Raw genomic sequence first — 18,364 nt, forward strand, 5'->3', positions numbered from 1 at the left:
AGGAGTATAACATAAATGAAGTCTTTACATCTGACTGCTAATTTTATTTATTAAAAAGTTGTTAAAATTGTCACTGTCAGCATGACATCAAAAAGGAAGTATATTGACTTCAGGGTTGGGTCAAGGCCAAAATAACAAACAAAAACTGAACGTATTACCCTATCAAAGAAAAAGTCTAGAGAAAATGAATGTTCACAACAAAGAAAATGGCACCCAACCCCTACAGCTTCTGTGCTTAAGTGATATTTACAGTATTAATAGTAACAAAACTACTATTTTCACAACAACTAGTTTAACAACAAAACTTTCCTCACATCCAAAAAAGAGCATCAGCGATAAGATTTTCTGCACCCTTCATGTGGCGTATGTCAATGTTAAAACCCTGGACCACCAAAGACCTAGCCTGACAAGCCAGACACACAATAGGATAAACTGTGTTCTTTCAAATTCCCTCTGCACGCAATAGGACAGCGCTACAACCAACCAGAGCGTTTTCCCACCAGGAGCTAGTTGATAGATTAAACGTTTGCCGTATCCGGTCGGCAAAACTCCGAACACATCTTTCTTTTTTAAGAATGACTTCAGTGCTGTTCTTTGTTCTTTTCTCAAAGAAAAGCTCCAAGTCTTCCAGAGTCGCGGCCAAAGCCGTTTTTAAAGACCCATCTTCTTTGTTTTCAAGTAACAGGGAATTCACGCGGAACCGTCACAATTCTGCCGTCATTATGTTAACCCTCTGAGGTCTGAGGGGTTTTTGGGGTCCTTGAGATGTTCTGACATGCCCTGACATTTGTGCTTTTTTCAGTTGCTTATAAACATATTAATGGCAAAAAAAAATTACACACTATTTAGCACAAACAGGGCTACCATAATATGTGAGCAACAAGAATGTACATGTCTGCATTTTTGAGAGAATAATGTTTATGCGTGGTTATTGAAAAAACTAAAAACTAAAGTTTCTGAAATAAGGCCATAAAACACATACTAAATATGTGCCAATAAGACTTTTGTCTAATAGATGTCATTGCCTAGTGTTTTTTCTTCAAAATGATGTGAAAATCATCCTGCCCTTATCATTCACATAACACAATACATTGATTTGAATTTTGCAAAGCACTTTCTGTTTGGAAAGGCAATATGCGGAGTGGGCGTCAACGATCATGCATATTTAGTGGTTCACACCTTAGGAGACAATGGGGCCTGCATACTTAATGACCCTTTCATTCAGGTGAGTCACTGAGCCACAAGAATGCAAGAGCAACAGTTGGAAGCATCTCAATTATTTTTTATTTTTCCACATAATGTGCTTGCAATTTGGCCTATAATATCCAAGGAAAACATGTCTAGTAATTGTGCAGTTAATTCTCATACTGTATTTTCAGTTTTGGAATATTTATCCTCTCCCCAAATTTGTCACTAATAAAACACAATAAAAATTATTTAAAGAAAAGGCTTATTACCTTATTACCTTTTAATAGTTTGTTTACATCTACCTTGTAAATATATTTTTTTATTAAAAAGGTTACAATTACAACAACAATTCAAGTGTAATCTTTCTTTGTAAAAACTAAAGTATACATTTTATCATACATATTTCAAAGTTAAGGATTTGATTGATTATTTGATTACTTTATTTTTGACAAAACATACTATATTTAACATGAGCAAATATTGGCAAACAAATATTGGCTTATTTGAGTTGGCAGATATTTTACAGTAAAAATGTATAATCTATCCAAAACTAATCAACGAAATGTTGTCTTTCATATGTCTGTAACATAGGTCTTTCGTTTTTATTATAAGAAATATAAATGTTAATTTGCAGTTTAATACAAATACATTTTATTTCAACATTTCAGTCGATTTTTACTCAGTATAGCAATACAGTTTGCTAAAACCGAAACATTCATTCACAAACAGAAACGCCTGACTGTAACGTTGTTTTTATGAAATATTAGGGCATATAAATGTTAATTTTCAGTTTACTCATCTCAGTATAGCAATACAGTTTGCTAAAACATCATCATTCATTCACACAGAGACGCAATTTAAATTTAAACTGTCTTTTTGCGAGCTGTGATAAACAGCGCGCATCTCTGCGGCTGCCGTTCATTCATTCACAGAAACGCGATTAACTTGAGAAGGAAAAAAAACTTACTACATATTCGGATCCTCTCTCCTGCAATACCCGCACTCTGAGGTAGATTTTCCGTTATTATTATTCCTCACAGCGCTGCCAGATGGTGTAAACACGTAGGCTACAATGATATGATTAAACTTGTGTTTTCTCGAGCTGATATGGGGGCGTTCACAGGTTTGCCTCAGTAATTTGCGTTTAAATAGCGCGCGCTCTCCGTGGGCGGAGTCACATTACCTTTGAATGAGCTCTAATGAGCTCGACTGGAATCGCTCTCTTTTAACACAGATTTCACAAGATGAGAATATTTTTTTTTTATATAAATTACCTCATTTTAAAGAAGAGAATTCAAGCTTCATGCCTGTGTGACTGTATGCCTGTTTGACTCAGTATTCGTTGAGTTATTGTTCATTTTCGGACGCGTTTCAGAATGGTCTTCACTGACAGAGAGAAGGCAGAACTCGCATCACGTTTATTTTTCTTTATTTGGCAAAAAGCACAACACTTTGTTTTTATTGTGAGTATACACAAAAATAATACACATTTAACAGAATCGATTGATGTATGAAACTTGCTTGTAATATCAAAGTCAACAGAGCAAAATTAATTTCTTTTGAACTGAACTGAAAAAAATCCAGCAAAACGCGTGGGCGCGTTTGTCGACCTCAGAGGGTTAAGCCCGCCCACCGACTCTATACACGATGTGATTGGCCTGACTAGAGTTTGGTTTGTCCAGCTTGCAAGCCAATGGAGAGTTGCTAGATGACACTGGCTGCAAATTACATTTGCTGTCGCTAGGGTACGTCTAGATTTCTAGGCTACCAAAGACCTGGGACGTAACATAAATTGGGGGCTCGTCCGGGATCTTTGGTGGTCCAGGGTTTTAAAAATATAGATTTTAATTGAAAATACCTCAGTTGAAATGTATCAAAATAAAATACCAAATACTGTGAGTCAAAAAAATAAAAATAAAAAAGAACAAACAAAAAAAACATTTAAATACAAATACATTTTGTATTTTCAAAATACAGAAATTACATGTGCATTTAAGTATCACTAGGCTGAAATCTGTCTGGACTCATTCTGAATGCAAATAACATTTTAGTGAGTACAACCGCGTATAAACTTTTGTTTTCATTTCACCTACCTCTCCCTCCATCATTTCAAAAACACCGGGTTTAAGGTGTCACTAGTGTGTGCCGCTTCTATACTTATTTCTGACCAGGTTACACTGAGGCCTATCACTTGTGGTTAGCACTACTAAAGAAATCACATGTAAAACTGTGGGAACTTTTCCTGCTGTCACGTACTGCTCTGAGACACAAAGGTTGAGGATCCAAATGCAGTATTTATTTTAAAGGGTTATCCACAATTGTAATCCAAATCCAGGCAAGGGTCATACACAAACAATCCAAACAATAACAAATAAGGGCTGAGGCAAAGAGAGAAATCCAAGAGAACAGGCAGAGAATCAAGAAAACCAGGACACGGGAGAAACAGGATACAAACACGCTCAGAAAAGCAGTGAGACACATAAAAGACTTCACAAAGACTGACAGAATGAACCAGGCTTTACGGGGTGCTTCTCAATTAGGGTGACCAGACGTCCCGAAATCTAAGCTGTTGTCCCGAATACCGAATCCGGCCCTAATTGTCTCGAAAATATATACTAAAGCAAAATATTGAGTAGTTATAGTCTGATAAAACATTAAAAACTGTCCATGGAGGTTGAGTCGTCCTGCATCTCCCGCCGGCTGCTCATTGGCTGCAGCATCTTTGTTTATTTTTTTTATGTTCTACAAAGATACCGTAGGCGCGAATTTATATGCATTGATAAGCGAGCACAAGTTGCCGCAGCCGCGAGGACAGTGAATGTGCAGCCAGTTGTAAAGGAGTGACTGATTGGTCAGTCGGGTCGGCCCGACAAACCCGACGGGACCCGCGGGTTCGGGCCGGGTTCGGGTCGAAAATATAAGCAAATGACTCGGGTCGGGTCGGACCTCGGGCTTAATCTTTTCCGCTCAGTAAAAAAAACAAAAAACATTTATTAATCATCGCTGCTGTTCACCGTAAAGAAAGTCTGGCTGCTGCGTGCAATGTGCATCATGGAGAGGGGCGGGGGCAGACGCCGCTGCGTGCACGCCTTTAGCCTGGAGAAGAAGATGGAGTTGGAGAAGAAGATGGAGTTGGTGAAAAGTAAACTTGCCGCAGGTGAATTCACCGTCGCTACTACAGCCTATTTATATATTTAAAGTTTATTGTTTCAGTTGTTTGTATTGTTAAAAGGCGTTAACATTAAAGGTTGATTTGAATTCGCGTCTGCTGGTCATGATATGATAATACGTGTATGAGAAAAAACTATTTCCGACGCAGCGTCGGGCCACGGGCCGGGTTCGGGCAGATAATTCATGTTGATGTGTCGGGTTACATCGGGTCCGGGCTTTAAAAGCCACGGGCCGGGTCGGGTCGGGTTGTGATTTTCAGGCCCGTTGAGAACTCTAGTGGGTTACACAAAACAAATCATCTACACAATTATTTAGTTTTCTTATTTAATGACCGACAATTTAGTCGTAATAATAATTTTGGCATAAGGCTTATTAGCGTTAGGCTATAGCCTGAAAGGTCTGATTTACGCACTGTTACAACAGTCATTGTTTTTGTTTTTTTTCACAATGACATTTGAGTTCATGATTTTAATGTTGTTTTTTTGTGGCAGACTAAAGACTAATGACAGACTGTTGATCTTCGAATAAAAATATGTTTGGTTCAGGTTTGAAATTCATTATCTTTTAATATAGGCTATGTAGTCTAATATCATAGTAGGCCTACCCCACCAAAGCAACCCGCGTCTCAGCTCCACTCCTGTAGGATACGAGGAAACGCTGCAAGGAAAGAAAATAAGGATTTCTTCTCTTGTTGCATAGGCAAACAAGGAGATATTTAAAGTTAAAGCAAGGGATATATTTTCTCATCTACGCTGCCACTATCATGTCCCTGGCATGTGGTTGTGTCTAATTCTCAAGCCCCACCAGATTTTACATTCCCCGGTCTATCATGAGTATTACCGACCCATTCTAAAAAAATAAAATAAATGTGTGCCATAGTGGGATGTGTCTGTCTTTCCCTCAACATTTCTAAAAGGCAAATAAGAATTGACTTACCACAACAGCTGAAGAAAGAGAATATGATCAAACCTCTTGCTTGTTGCAAATCCCAATATTTTGCTGAAAAGACTCTCTCCAACTGGAGATCATGTCGGGGTCACCGCTTTGTAAAGGCCACCCATCGGCCCAACAACAGAATCCAACAGTGTGGGTTTAATTTTTTTTTATTTGGTTTTAATTTTACTTTAGCTCTGCGCTTAATCTGACTCCAATTTCAAATGATTATCACATTTAGATTGTGTTTCTTATTAGAAAATAATCATAAATATCGATTATGATTTTATTTAGATCTTTGATTATTCTAGGTATCCCATACTTTCAATTAGTCATTCATTAAGGGACGCAACGCCGCACAGAGTCACACGCCCCGGGTTTACGTGGATCTCATGGACACAGTCTTGCCAGTCTGATCTTGGACAGTGGGTGCAGGGTTTGCTAATACCTCTTCAGATCACCTGCCTACTGTTCCGATCATTCATGCGCATTTAGTGTGACCTATCCTCGACACAGATCTGCGGTAGCACCAGCCTCCTCATAATCTACTGGTCATAATGATTTCAGGAGAGTCCAGACTAAAATAAATATAACATTTTAATTGTCTGGTAAAAATGTATCATGTAATTTACACAAGTAAACAATTAGAAGCCAATCCAGAAATGATAAATGCATGACATCAACTGCTCAAATATGACTCTAAGAGTAAGAAATGCACACCTGACAGAGACACACAGTGGTGTGTGAGTGTGTTACGAGTGTAAGACTCGGGAAGACACTGACACAGCACTGCAGGGGTGGTTTCTGGTTACAGATTCCCAAAGACTCTTCTGCCACTTTCCCAGTACCCAGTACCCAGTACTCAGTACTCAAGTACCCAGACCAGATCAAAAGGTTGTAAATATTTTACTAAAACAAACACCTGGTTTCGGGGGAGGATGTTGAAGAGATACCACCCAAAAAGTGGCAAAATAACAGAATTCTACTTTCAATCTTTCTCATAATACCAATGAATGCAATGACATTTTTACCAGATGCACTGAGACATAAAAAAAATATATATATATAAATAAATAAATAAATCAGATTCACAAGATACATCATATGTGATTTATAAACATTTTCACTGAACTTTCTGTGACTTGAATAAGGGGGAAATGAAGGGATGAGGGAAAGGGGGATGCATAGATAAGGAATGAGAATAGTTTGGACAAGACAGGGTCCTATGCGCTTTCTTTGAGATCTTCTCTCCAGGGGTGTGTTTTATTGCTTTATTGCAGGGGTTTGATCTCAGCTTTTGTGTTAGCAGGAAAATCAAGTCTCACAAGGCCAAAGTCTGGGGAGGGTATTCCTGTTTTTTTTTTTTTCAGAGTGATTCGGGCGCTGACTGAGTGAAGATGCTTGTTCTATGCTGCCTTGTGTTCAGCAAAAGTTCCCAAAGTTACAACCGTCTCCTCCTCCTCCTATCTTACACCGAGTACCACCCAAAGTCCTTTGTTCCTGGGGAAAGCTTTAGACTCTGAATGAGATCAGTGAATCAGGTCATTAAACTATGATAATGTCATCATCAGAACATAACCATCATGACCAGGTCATATTTACTCTTGCCACAACATATGTGGTTTACAAACACAAAGTTGGAGCAGCCAAAAAAAAAACTAACATAAAAAAAAAAAAAAAAAACTAACATAAAAAAAAAAAAAGTCATGAGTCCTACTAATGTAAACACCGATCACCATCATGGTGACTTCAAACAAAACTTCCATCAATACATTAACATCTAAACTTCTGTTAATTCTCAATAAGAACTATTGTAGATCTATGACAGAAATATTGACAAACTATATATCATTTAAAAGCTTACAATCTCTAGTTCTCTTACGAGAGGTTCTCTCGTATTGCGTAAGTAGCTTACGCTGCGGGAAAAGTCATCTTTCTCGAGATATGAAGCCAAAAAATTATCCTTAATTTTTATAATCTTGTCAACGCAGTGCAGCAGCACGCAGACCTAGAGCAGGCTAACTAGCGTGCTCATTGGCTGCCCTGCCGCAACTGCAGCAGCCTACCAGTGAGCCTGGCGTGACTCCTTTACTGCTTTCTCTGATTTTTGTCTCTTCAGCGAAGCTCTCCGCATCGCTGGACTCTGAGGAAGCCGCCGTCGAAACAAGCGACCAGCAAGCCGAGGATCTCAGACTGAGGAAGCCGGCCGCCTTCGCCGCCTTCAGCTTTCCCTGCCTGCTTCGCTATCCGGCGAATATATCCTTTATTTGCTCTATGTGTGTGTGTGTTGTGTGCTCGCCCCTCGACACACTTTGCATCTAAAAGAGCGCGAGGCGTTGTTTCAAATGCCTCGCTCATCCTGTGGCTCGTGCAGAGCCACGCTCAGCGACGGAGACCGCCTTGTGATCTGCGCTCTCTGCCTGGGCTTCTACCCGGGCGGCTGCGCACAGCGAGCCGGGTATGACAGCTGAGCGCTCGCCGGAGCCCCTCCTGCGAGCCTCGCTCTCTCCTTCTCCCCCGCCCTTCACCGACGCGCAGCTATGCGTGCAAAAGCATGGGAAGCTGTTCAGGGCGCGTCAGAATGGGTGCTGAATACTATATAACACGGCTATTCGCTTCAATTCGCTCGTCGCCCCCCGCGCTTTCTAGCGCAGACGGAGACAAAAGTGACTTTAGAAGCAGCGCACCTGCTTCAAGCAGAAATAGCGAAGCTGCTGCGCAAAGGGGCTATAGAACAGGTTCATCCTTCTCTGAGCGAGTCAGGCTTTTACAGCCGTTACTTCCTCGTACCCAAGAAGGACGGAGCGCTAAGACCTATTTTAGATCTGAGACACTTGAACAAAGCCCTCATGAGACGGCCATTCAAAATGATTACAACCAGACAATCCTCGCGCAAATTCGCCCAGGAGACTGGTTTATCTCTCTCGATCTAAGGATGCATACTTCCAGATACAGATAATTCGCCGTCACAAGCCATTCTTGAGATTCGCCTTCGACGGTCGAGTATATCAATACACAGTCCTGCCGTTCGGCCTGTCTTTAGCACCCCGTACGTTTACGAAGTGCATGGACACGGCTCTCGCTCCCCTGAGAAACAGGGCATGCGGATACTGAACTATCTGGACGATTGGCTTATTCTAGCGCAGTCAGAAACAGAACTATGTGTCTCACAGAACAGCGCTTCTCAGACATCTGGAAGGTCTGGGTCTCTCGGTCAACTGGACCAAGAGCTCGCCATCACCCCGTCAGTCAATTTCCTTTCTGGGAATATAACTGGACTCGGTGGCTACGACGGCCAGATTGTCGGAGCAGCGCGCGCGCCGCATCCGTCACCTCGTCGTGTCCTTCAAAGTAGGCAGCCAGGTTCTGCTGAGGACATTCCAGCGTATCCTGGGGCATATGGCCTCAGCTGCAGCGGTGCTCCAGCTGGGCTTACCGCGCATGCGCCGCTTCAACGCTGGCTGAAAGCGCGCGTGCCCCGCCGAGCCTGGGAAACCGGCGGCTCGCGAGTCAGAGTGAATCAGGGCTGCATTTCAGCCCTGCAGCCCTGGCTGGCAGCCGAATGGTATCACACTGGAGTGACTATGGGAGTGATTTCACACCGGAAAGTTGTCTCGACAGACGCTTCCAACCTAGGTTGGGGAGCGCTCTTCGAAGGCAGACCGGTCTATGGCCGCTGGTCAGACCAGGAGAATCTCCTACACATAAACTGTCTAGAGATGCTCGCGGTCAAGAAAGCGCTCAAACACTTCCTCCCATTCCTCCCAGGTCACCATGTTTTAGTCCGCACGGACAACACATCGGTAGTGGCCTATGTGAATCGCCAGGGCGGTGTCAGATCGAAGTCGCTCTGCACCTTGGCGGAACGCCTCCTCGTGTGGGCTCAGCACTCTCTGCGCTCGATGAGAGCCGCGCATGTGCCTGGCCACCTGAACGAGGGCCCCGACAGACTGTCCAGGGACAACGTTCCCCTGGGGGAGTGGTCTTTGCATCCCCAATCAGTCCAGTCACTGTGGCGCCGTTTCGGCAGAGCGAAAGTCGACCTCTTTGCGTCAATAGACAACGCGCACTGCCCAAGGTTCTTTTCAAAGAGCGAGGACGCGCTGGCCCAAGCCTGGCCCAGCGGCCCGCTATACGCTTTTCCCCCGGTCTCTCTGTTGCCACAAGTCATCAGGAGAATCAGGGAAGCGCGCCACATGGTGCTCCTCATAGCCCCGTATTGGGAGAATCAGACATGGTTCCCGGATTTAATACGGCTGGCAGACACAGCTCCCTGGCCGATACCGGTGAGAAGAGACCTTCTCTCTCAAGCCCGCGGCTCGATCTTGCATCCTCATCCAGAGCGCTGGTCTCTGCATGCATGGACTCTCAACGGATACCCGTTGACTTGCCAACAGGGGTTGTGAACACGATCACACAGTCTAGAGCTCCCTCTACGAGGCGGCTCTACGCGTCTAAATGGTCTGTGTTTAATAAATGGTGAACCGCCAAAGGGCTGGATCCACAAGCATGTGGGGTGTCACGTGTGCTTTGTTTCCTCCAAGAGCTGCTGGACTTGGGCAGGTCCCCATCCACGCTCAAAGTATATGTTGCGGCCATCTCAGCTTTCGCCGACTCGGCGCTGGGCCGCGCATTAGGGAGAAACGAATACATCATCCGCTTCCTGAGAGGAGCTAGGAGGATGAACCCCCCGCGACCCCCTTCGGTTCCTATTTGGGATCTTTCCCTGGTCTTAGAGGCCATGAAAGCGCATCCCTTTGAACCCATGGAAACTGTGGATATGAAATACCTTACGCTCAAAACCGTTTTTCTGATAGCTCTGTCTTCAGTCAAACGTGTGGGTGACCTTCATGCGTTATCAGTTAACGCCTCATGCCTGGAGTTCGGACCTAATGACTCTAAAGTCATTCTCAGACCAAGGCATGGTTACGTCCCCAAAGTTTTGGACACACCCTTCAGAGCACAGGTCATTTCTCTCTCAGCTTTGCCGGCAACCGGCAGCGAGGTTGACAGTAACCTCCTTTGCCCTGTCAGAGCACTGAGATATTACATTATGCGCTCCGCCGCCGCCAGGCGCTCGGAGCAGCTTTTCGTTTCATTTGGTGGGCGCACTAAGGGTCTCGCCGCCTCGAAACACAGTCTGTCCAGATGGATAGTGGACGCTATCGCAGCTGCTTATGCGTCTAAAGACCTGCAGTGCCCCCTGGGCATCAGGGCCCACTCTACTAGAGGCATGGCCTCGTCGTGGGCTTGGTCTAGTGGAATTTCCATTCATGACATTTGTACGGCGGCGGGCTGGGCCTCCCCCTCTACATTTGTTAGATTTTACAATCTGGAAGTTCCCGCCCTGCAGGCTAAACTTTTATCAGTCTAAATCTCGCGTAGGCCGGCCCACTTCTGTGCGCGGGCTACTGCTGTTGATTTAGCTCTCCTGGTTGAGCTGCACCATACAAGGGTTTGTCAGTCAGACCGGCCGCGCCGCTCTGTATGCCCTATTGTGTGCTTGTGTACTCGCGCTAGCCATCATATTGGCCGCCTGGCTCACACTCTTTGTGTTCCCCGGACTTCCCTGGGACTCATTCAGTTGATGCTGGGCGCGCACGGCGTTGACAAGGGAGTTCCCGCAGCGTAAGCTACTTACGCAATACGAGAGAACCTCTCGTAAGAGAACGTATCGGTTACCTAACGTAACCTCTGTTCTCTCTAGAAGAGGGAACGAGTATTGCGTAACCTGCCGTGCTCGCGCCACAAGCTCATTCGCTTCAAGCGACAAAAACCAGAGAAAGCAGCCCCCGAGCCTCCTTTTATAAGCTAAGCCACGCCCCTCTTACGGGCCGTGACGCGTGGGGGCGCTGAGCGCTCCCATTGGGCGTGACGTCACGCCAGGCTCACTGGTAGGCTGCTGCAGTTGCGGCAGGGCAGCCAATGAGCACGCTAGTTAACCTGCTCTAGGTCTGCGTGCTGCTGCACTGCGTTGACAAGATTATAAAAATTAAGGATAATTTTTTGGCTTCATATCTCGAGAAAGATGACTTTTCCCGCAGCTACTTACGCAATACTCGTTCCCTCTTCTAGAGAGAACAGAGGTTACGTTAGGTAACCGATACGTTTTCATATGTGGTTATCCTCCACCTCCATCTTTATATTTAAAAGTCTGTCAGAAACGTCTCTGCTGTGTCCTGATGGCATCTGTCACAGTTGCTAGGCGACAGGAGTGGTGGGCGGGAACAGCTGGTGATGTAAACAGGAAATCCTCCATACGTTAGAGTGTCCCGTCTAACAACATTCACTTCGACCTTCGTGGACTTTGAAGGATTCAGCTCTGAATGGGGACACAGTTATAGAGTAACTTTCCTGTTGTTGCAGTAAAACTAAATGAATACAAATTAATGAAATATAAAGAAATATGACAATAACAATAACACTCACTGTTTCTCCGTCTGTTTCACGTCAGAGATGGAAATATTGTCCATCCTGAAAGTCTAAATGTGGACATAAACAAATGAGTGATGAGGATGGGTTTACATGCAGATGTGTTCATGTAAAAAAAAATAAAAAATAAACAGCAGGAGTATGAAATGAAACAAAATAAGAATTTTCACAATGAAACAAATTCTAAAAAAGGTTTTAATGTCCACATTCCAGCCAATCACAATCAAGTATTTAAACAGAGGAAATAAAGACACGTTTATTCTGAAACAGCAGCAGCAGAAGATGATGATATTATTTCAGTGAGATAATGAGAGTCCAACAACCTTGTAACGACAATGACTATGACATGCGGTCACATGCTGTTCAAATTAGTAAATCCTGATCTCCAAGTCTGCTTGAACGGTCAAAATTGCATCTTTGTGGCTCCCCCGAGGGACATTTGAGTCACATAAGGAAACCCTGTTTTCTTAGAATCCCCTCTAAAACCCCCATTTCAGCTCTGGACTCCCTGTGACTTTTACAACCTCACAGACTCGTGACATTCCAGAACACACACACACGTACACACACACACACACACACACACACACACACACACACACACACACCAACATCCTTTTGTGTTTAACTTAAAATGTGTGTAACTCAGACTGGTATCTGAATTTCCTGTATGTATGTGTGATTAATGTTGTTGTGATCATACAGTTATGATCTTCGAGTGTTTGGATCTGAAATGTATTTTTGAAGAATGTTCTCCCAGTAGAATCGCATCCCGTAACCCGAGCTCATTGGCAGGTCATAAAATTTGACCACAGAGCTATCCAGCCCTATGCATGAGATAACAGGGTCGCAACATTCCAACACACACACACATACAAACACACTCTGGACTGTGAAACAGAAACCCCCTACAGAAAAGGACTTTTACCCATAAAGTCACTCCTAAAGGTACTAAATATATAAATTTGTGTGTTAAGAGGTGTGTGTAACCCATAGGAAAGCATATGTCCTATCTGTGACCTTAATAGAACTGCTATTGCCTATACAAATGCATAATAATGTATCGTTGCATGGCTACAACGCCTAGATTCTATTTTTGATATCTCTGTAATCCTCTCCAGCTAACGGAGTTGAATTCCAATAACAGAATTCAGTGATGCGCATTGTTTTATAAGTTCATATGTCTGGAGAAAATCCTCTCCAGTTAAAGTCAATCATGACTCATTCGAGTGGGCGTGTCTAACCGGACAAAGGAATCTTCCCGCTCGAAAAATCTCGACAGCTGATTCGTCCTACACGAAGGAGGGGACGGCACCTGGGACACTGATAAAAGTCCAAAAATCTCTTCTCTTCACACTCTTTCTCTCATCATCTCTTCCTCTCAACTCATCCAACTTCTCTGGACCCTCCTCCCCGGCGCAGCGCTTCTCCAAGGAACATCTGAAGGAGGCCCTGGCCTTCTCCATCGAACGAACCCATGTTCGAGTCGTAGCTGCCGGTCTTTGCAACTAAGATTTCCAGCCTCTCCCATCCCGGGAGACGAATCTGAACTTTTCCGGTAACGTTAAATTCAAGTGAGCCTTTACATCGTTTTTCGAAACGACCCAGAAGAAGAAGCTAGACGCAAACCAGCCGGACACGCGCACGCGCGTCCCCTTTTCAGCATCACACTGAAAGAGTACCACATCTCGCAAGTATATTGATTCCTATAAAAGCTGTTCCAGGTGTCTAGGTCTTAGGTCTGTGATTTAAGTTACCCTCTATCTTCCCTCTATAGTCTATATCTTTCTTTCTTTCATTCCATTTTCATTCTGATCACGCTATGTTTATGTTTTTGTTCGGTTAAATGTTTATTCGTTTGTTTGCATTTTTACGTACGTTTATGTTTGTAGTTTATATAATCTCTAGTGTGTGCCATTTTATTAATAAACCCATTTATACTTTTAACTGGCTCTGTGTTTGAAAACCCACTTTTTTATAAAGTCAATGAAACAAAAGATCTATAAAGCTACAGGCTCTATATTATAAAACTACTTTGAATAGTTTTTATTAATAAACCCAAGGAGGTTTTGTCTTCGTGGCCAGAGGACAAAATTTCTTGGAGTTTTGTAAACAGGAATACTTCTTAACTGTAATGATCAGACAGTACAGAACGAGGCATTTCCTATAATTGATAAAGTAAATGCATATGCGATTTATGAATTATGACCATGCGTTATAAATATTAATATTGCCAAAATTCCCTATATTCTTGAGCTAATTCGCATTAACCCAGAGGCATTTACGCTACAACCTTTACTAACATAAGTAATGGACTTCAGGGGAATGAAAGCATGATATCAGCACTTTAATGTCTTTATCTCGTCTATGTTGTGAGTGTCATGACATTACCTGCTGCTGCTACTACTATGGAAGCTTATTTCTGCCACAGAATAAAAAAAAACACAATTTTTTTGTTCTCAGAATTGTGTGATATAAAGTCACAATTGCGTGTTATAAAGTCAGAATTGCAAGATACAAAGTCACAATTCTTATTTTTTCTCACAATTGTGACTTTATATCTAGCAATTCTGACGTTATAACTTGCAATTGTGAGTTTATATCTTACCATTTTTACTATATACCTAAAAAAGGAGAAAAAAAGTCCGAATTTAAGAGATAAAAAGTCGCAATTATCTTTTGAATTGATTATTCTTTGGCTGAAACAAGTTTCCATTGTTTTTTAAAAAATAACTTCCACCTTCTAAATAAGAGTCAATGATATGGTATAGTATAGTGGTATAGTGTTACGGCCCTTGGCCTTTTTTCTGGTCGTTCTCCTGCCCCTCCTCTCTTTCAGGCCTAATTGCTGGCACCTGGGAAGATGGTGTTTAAATAGGAGCTTCTCTGCTGCATTGATCTCGATCTCTCTTCCTGCTTTGGTCTGGTGGCTAAAGGCTCGAACACTGTTCTGTTGTGGCTTGTCCGGGTTCACTCCTCGCTCGGGACGCCAGGACTTTACACAGATGCACATTTAAGTAGTGATGGGCAGATCGAGGCTTCGTGAAGCAATGAAACAGTTGAACCAAATGGGCCATATTATTTCGAGGCTTCGAAACAATCCGACACCCGTCTCAACGGTGACACCTAGTGGTCACTTGCAGGTGTTGATCTGAAACAACCTTGACGAGCCATTAAAAAAATTTGTTGTTTTTTTATTATTGTATTTTTCTAATATGTGAAGCTTGTAACCTATAGGCTCCTCACTGTGCATAATGTTATTTTGGTCCTGCAAAATGAATATTAATAAAATAAATCAAGCCACAATGTCTCACTTTTTTTGAGATTTTTATTAAAAAATATTAATTTCTCTGCTGTGGAAGGACTTAGCCTACTTCTTTTTTTACAGATAATTTCTCCAGCCTTTGAAAAAATCCTCTCACAAGAGACACTTGTTGCTGGCATGCAAAGATATTTTTTAGCTAGGACTTACAAATGAGGAAAGATTACTGCTCTGTCTTTCCAGTAAGTTAGTGGATCATGAGTTCTGGGCAAATTTCAAATTCTCCTCAAATGGCGCATCATGGATGATGTATTGTTCCAGTAGGCTAGCTGCCGATCACAAAACACACTTTATTTGGGGTTTCTAAACGGAAATGCTCCCACACCACAGATGTACGGCATCTCTTCTGGGGAGCCTCCATTTTATCTATCTATCTATCCAAATCTATCTATCTATGTATCTATCTATATGAATCTATCTATGTATCTAGATATGTATCTATAATCTATCTATATACAGTATGTATCTATCTATAATCTATCTATGTATTTATATATGTAGGCTATAATCTATCTACAGTATATATGTATCTATCTATTAATCTAGCTGTCTATATATATTTATATCTATGTATCTATTAATGTGTCACTATATGTATACTCTGTCTGTCTCTAGCCTATCAGTCAATGTGTTGTGTAAATTTAAATGTAAGCCTAAATAGCCTATAACTAATCAAATCGCACTATATCACTATATCACCAAAAATCCGCTATCTCAAAGTCAAACTCCTCTCACAAAAACCCACGAGGTCAATATGCGTTGATTTCACTTTTATACAGATGTGCGATTGTGTGGTCTGTTCCCGACCGTGTCAATCAAACGCTGATTCGGCGGACCACACCTGATGAAACACTTAGTGAAACACTTCGAGGCTTCGTTTGGCCATAGTCATGTGACATGGGTGTTTTGAATCACGCTTCGGATCAGTGTTTCGAAACATCTGCGCTGCGGAATCTCGCAAAGCTTCGGAACGACTGTTTCGCGTCAGCCATCCCTACATTTAAGTTTGTCTTTTATTTTTACACTCAACACTTGCACCCGCACACACACATCCATGCACCTGCCCTACACTACTGATACTGACATTCACACTCCATATTTGGTTCTGTTGTTTAAATTTGTGTTAGATACACAAACTTATGTTTTGCACCGTTTGTTTGTGGAATGGTCTCCTATCTATTGTTATGGCCCTGAGTCAGTCATAACATATAGTCATACTATACTATACATACTATATAGTAAAGTCATCGCGTCACCACTAGAAGCTCCGGTTCCTATAGAAACAGTCAGCATTAGCTTGATCCAGCCTGAACATTTTGTTTTTTGTCATGATTTGAGTGTGTAGAAACAAAATTTATGAGACAGTTGTTGTCAGATTTCATTGGTAATTTCAAATATGAAATTTAATCATAGCTTGGCGAACAGGTTTGGAGAATGTTTTGTTTCCCTATTCAAAGAGATAGGAGCTGCACTTGCATGCCCGAGAGGCGTTTTAAAGATGGCCGCTGAGTGAAATGACTTGTGTTAAAGGGACTTTGGTAATGAACCGCAGGTGCAGCCACTCTGATTAACTCGTCAGCACTGAGGTTGCTAGGCAACGCTAACAAGCAATCACACCATCGACAACAACAGACTGTTGGGTTGCGTCCCAATTCGCCTGCTTATACTACGCCCTAAAAGTATGTACTCTTTTTGTGAAGAAAAAGTACATACTTTTGAGTGTGTAGCAAAAGAGTAGGCAAGCTTTGGGACATACTACTCATCTTAACGGACAGATCTGTCGCGTGCGTCCTGTCACTGTAAACTGCCCTGTCAATCATCTTGTCACAGTTAAAATCCTCCATTCAATCTAATTTAATTTCTTACCGTTTCGGAGAGAAATGTAGTTGCACATTGATCTGCCAGTCGTGGGTCTTTCATGCGGAGACCCTCCTTATGTGTTTGCAAGTTGAATATAATGATGCATTTAAAAGTTAATGGCTAAACGTATCTTTACAAAGTTCACAATGCTGCTGCAGATGCAATATAATGTGGACAACATTGAATAAATCAATTTTCATCAGGTTAGATACTGATAATTAATCACTCAAACCCAGCTTTATCTAAACCTCTCTACATAACCGCCGGACTTGCGCTTCCTCCATGTCTGTAGTTTTTTTAGTTTGTAGTTCTAACCGAATCCTCGTCCAACGCACGATGGGTTGTGGGCAATATTAGCCGTTATAGTGCGCATCGATCTGCACTTCAGATTCTAACCGGAGATAGTAGACCATCCGGGTATCTCTGGAACACTCATTTCAACATACTACGAATTTGGACGTACTAATTATATTTTCGAATACTATTTAGGACGCATAGTATGCGAATTGGGACGCACCGAGAGATTAAAGCAATAATCCCCGTGAAGCCATGATTTACAGTGAATTTAGAACAGCTAAGGGGTGATGTTAGACATGACGCGGAGCGTAGTTAACAACTAAAACCCCCTTAGCTGTTCTAAATTCACTGTAAAACACGGCTTCAAGGGGCTTATTGCTTTTATAAAACGGTTACTCCATAAAAATATTCATTTTAATATGTATTTTATTTATGAAATAAACACCAGCAACAACAAATATAACGGTATAACACATTTATTCCTCTGCCAAGCAATGTAGTTCCAAGGTTGCTAAGCAACACATGCAGCAACAGAGACAGTGAAAAACATGCTTAAATATTGGGGTGATTAACATTTATCTGGATTTCACCATTAATTGTGCAATCGCTGAAGCATTGATCAAATAAGTTAGCACTCCTCTTTGCTGGATGAAGAGTTTTTAGGCAAGAGGCAAAAACCTTGGGAGAACCCAAGTCAGTCAGGGACCAGTTCTCCTCTGGCCAACAAATGAACAGTGTATGATTATGATTCAGGCAACATTACAGGTCAGAAGTCAGATTGGTCGTGTCAATGAGGTCTTCACAGGGCTGATGAGGCTGGCACTTCAGGGATGCGTCATGGATGGGTCCAGGTGCAGGTCCACCATCTGATCTGGATACGGCCTTGATCCGGCGGACTGCAGTAAACCTCGGATAAACAGAGACTAATATTAACGTAGACGCCATCCTTCTTATGATGTAACAACATCATAACATCTGGATTTATGGGGAGTGTTCCCGGTTCCGGCTGACCTAATCTATACAGCCTAACATTGAATTATAGAAATCTATAATGTGTTATGTGTATACTAGGCCAAAGATAATTTTGAGATCGCAATAGACCGCAAAAGGACTATAATGCGTTAAGAGTTCACTCAAGTACTGCGGAGCTAAACCATTTAG

The 18,364-nt window shown here is 42.3% G+C and overlaps 1 protein-coding gene and 2 long non-coding RNA genes across 3 annotated transcripts in view; 2 read left to right on the forward strand and 1 right to left on the reverse strand.

Annotated features, from left to right (window-relative positions):
• The window catches only part of LOC309493343, a 224,280-nt gene that overhangs the window by 81,088 nt on the left and 124,828 nt on the right, over positions 1-18,364 (forward strand). The gene's annotated exons all lie outside the window — the stretch shown is intronic.
• LOC309493257 (C-type mannose receptor 2-like) overlaps positions 1-18,364 on the reverse strand; it is a 97,024-nt gene that overhangs the window by 13,145 nt on the left and 65,515 nt on the right. The gene's annotated exons all lie outside the window — the stretch shown is intronic.
• The window catches only part of LOC309493353, a 59,296-nt gene that overhangs the window by 199 nt on the left and 40,733 nt on the right, over positions 1-18,364 (forward strand). The window lies entirely within an intron of this gene.

This window comes from Leuciscus leuciscus (assembly GCF_965113295.1).
Source record: "Leuciscus leuciscus genome assembly, chromosome: 2".
Lineage (NCBI taxonomy): Eukaryota > Metazoa > Chordata > Actinopteri > Cypriniformes > Leuciscidae > Leuciscus > Leuciscus leuciscus.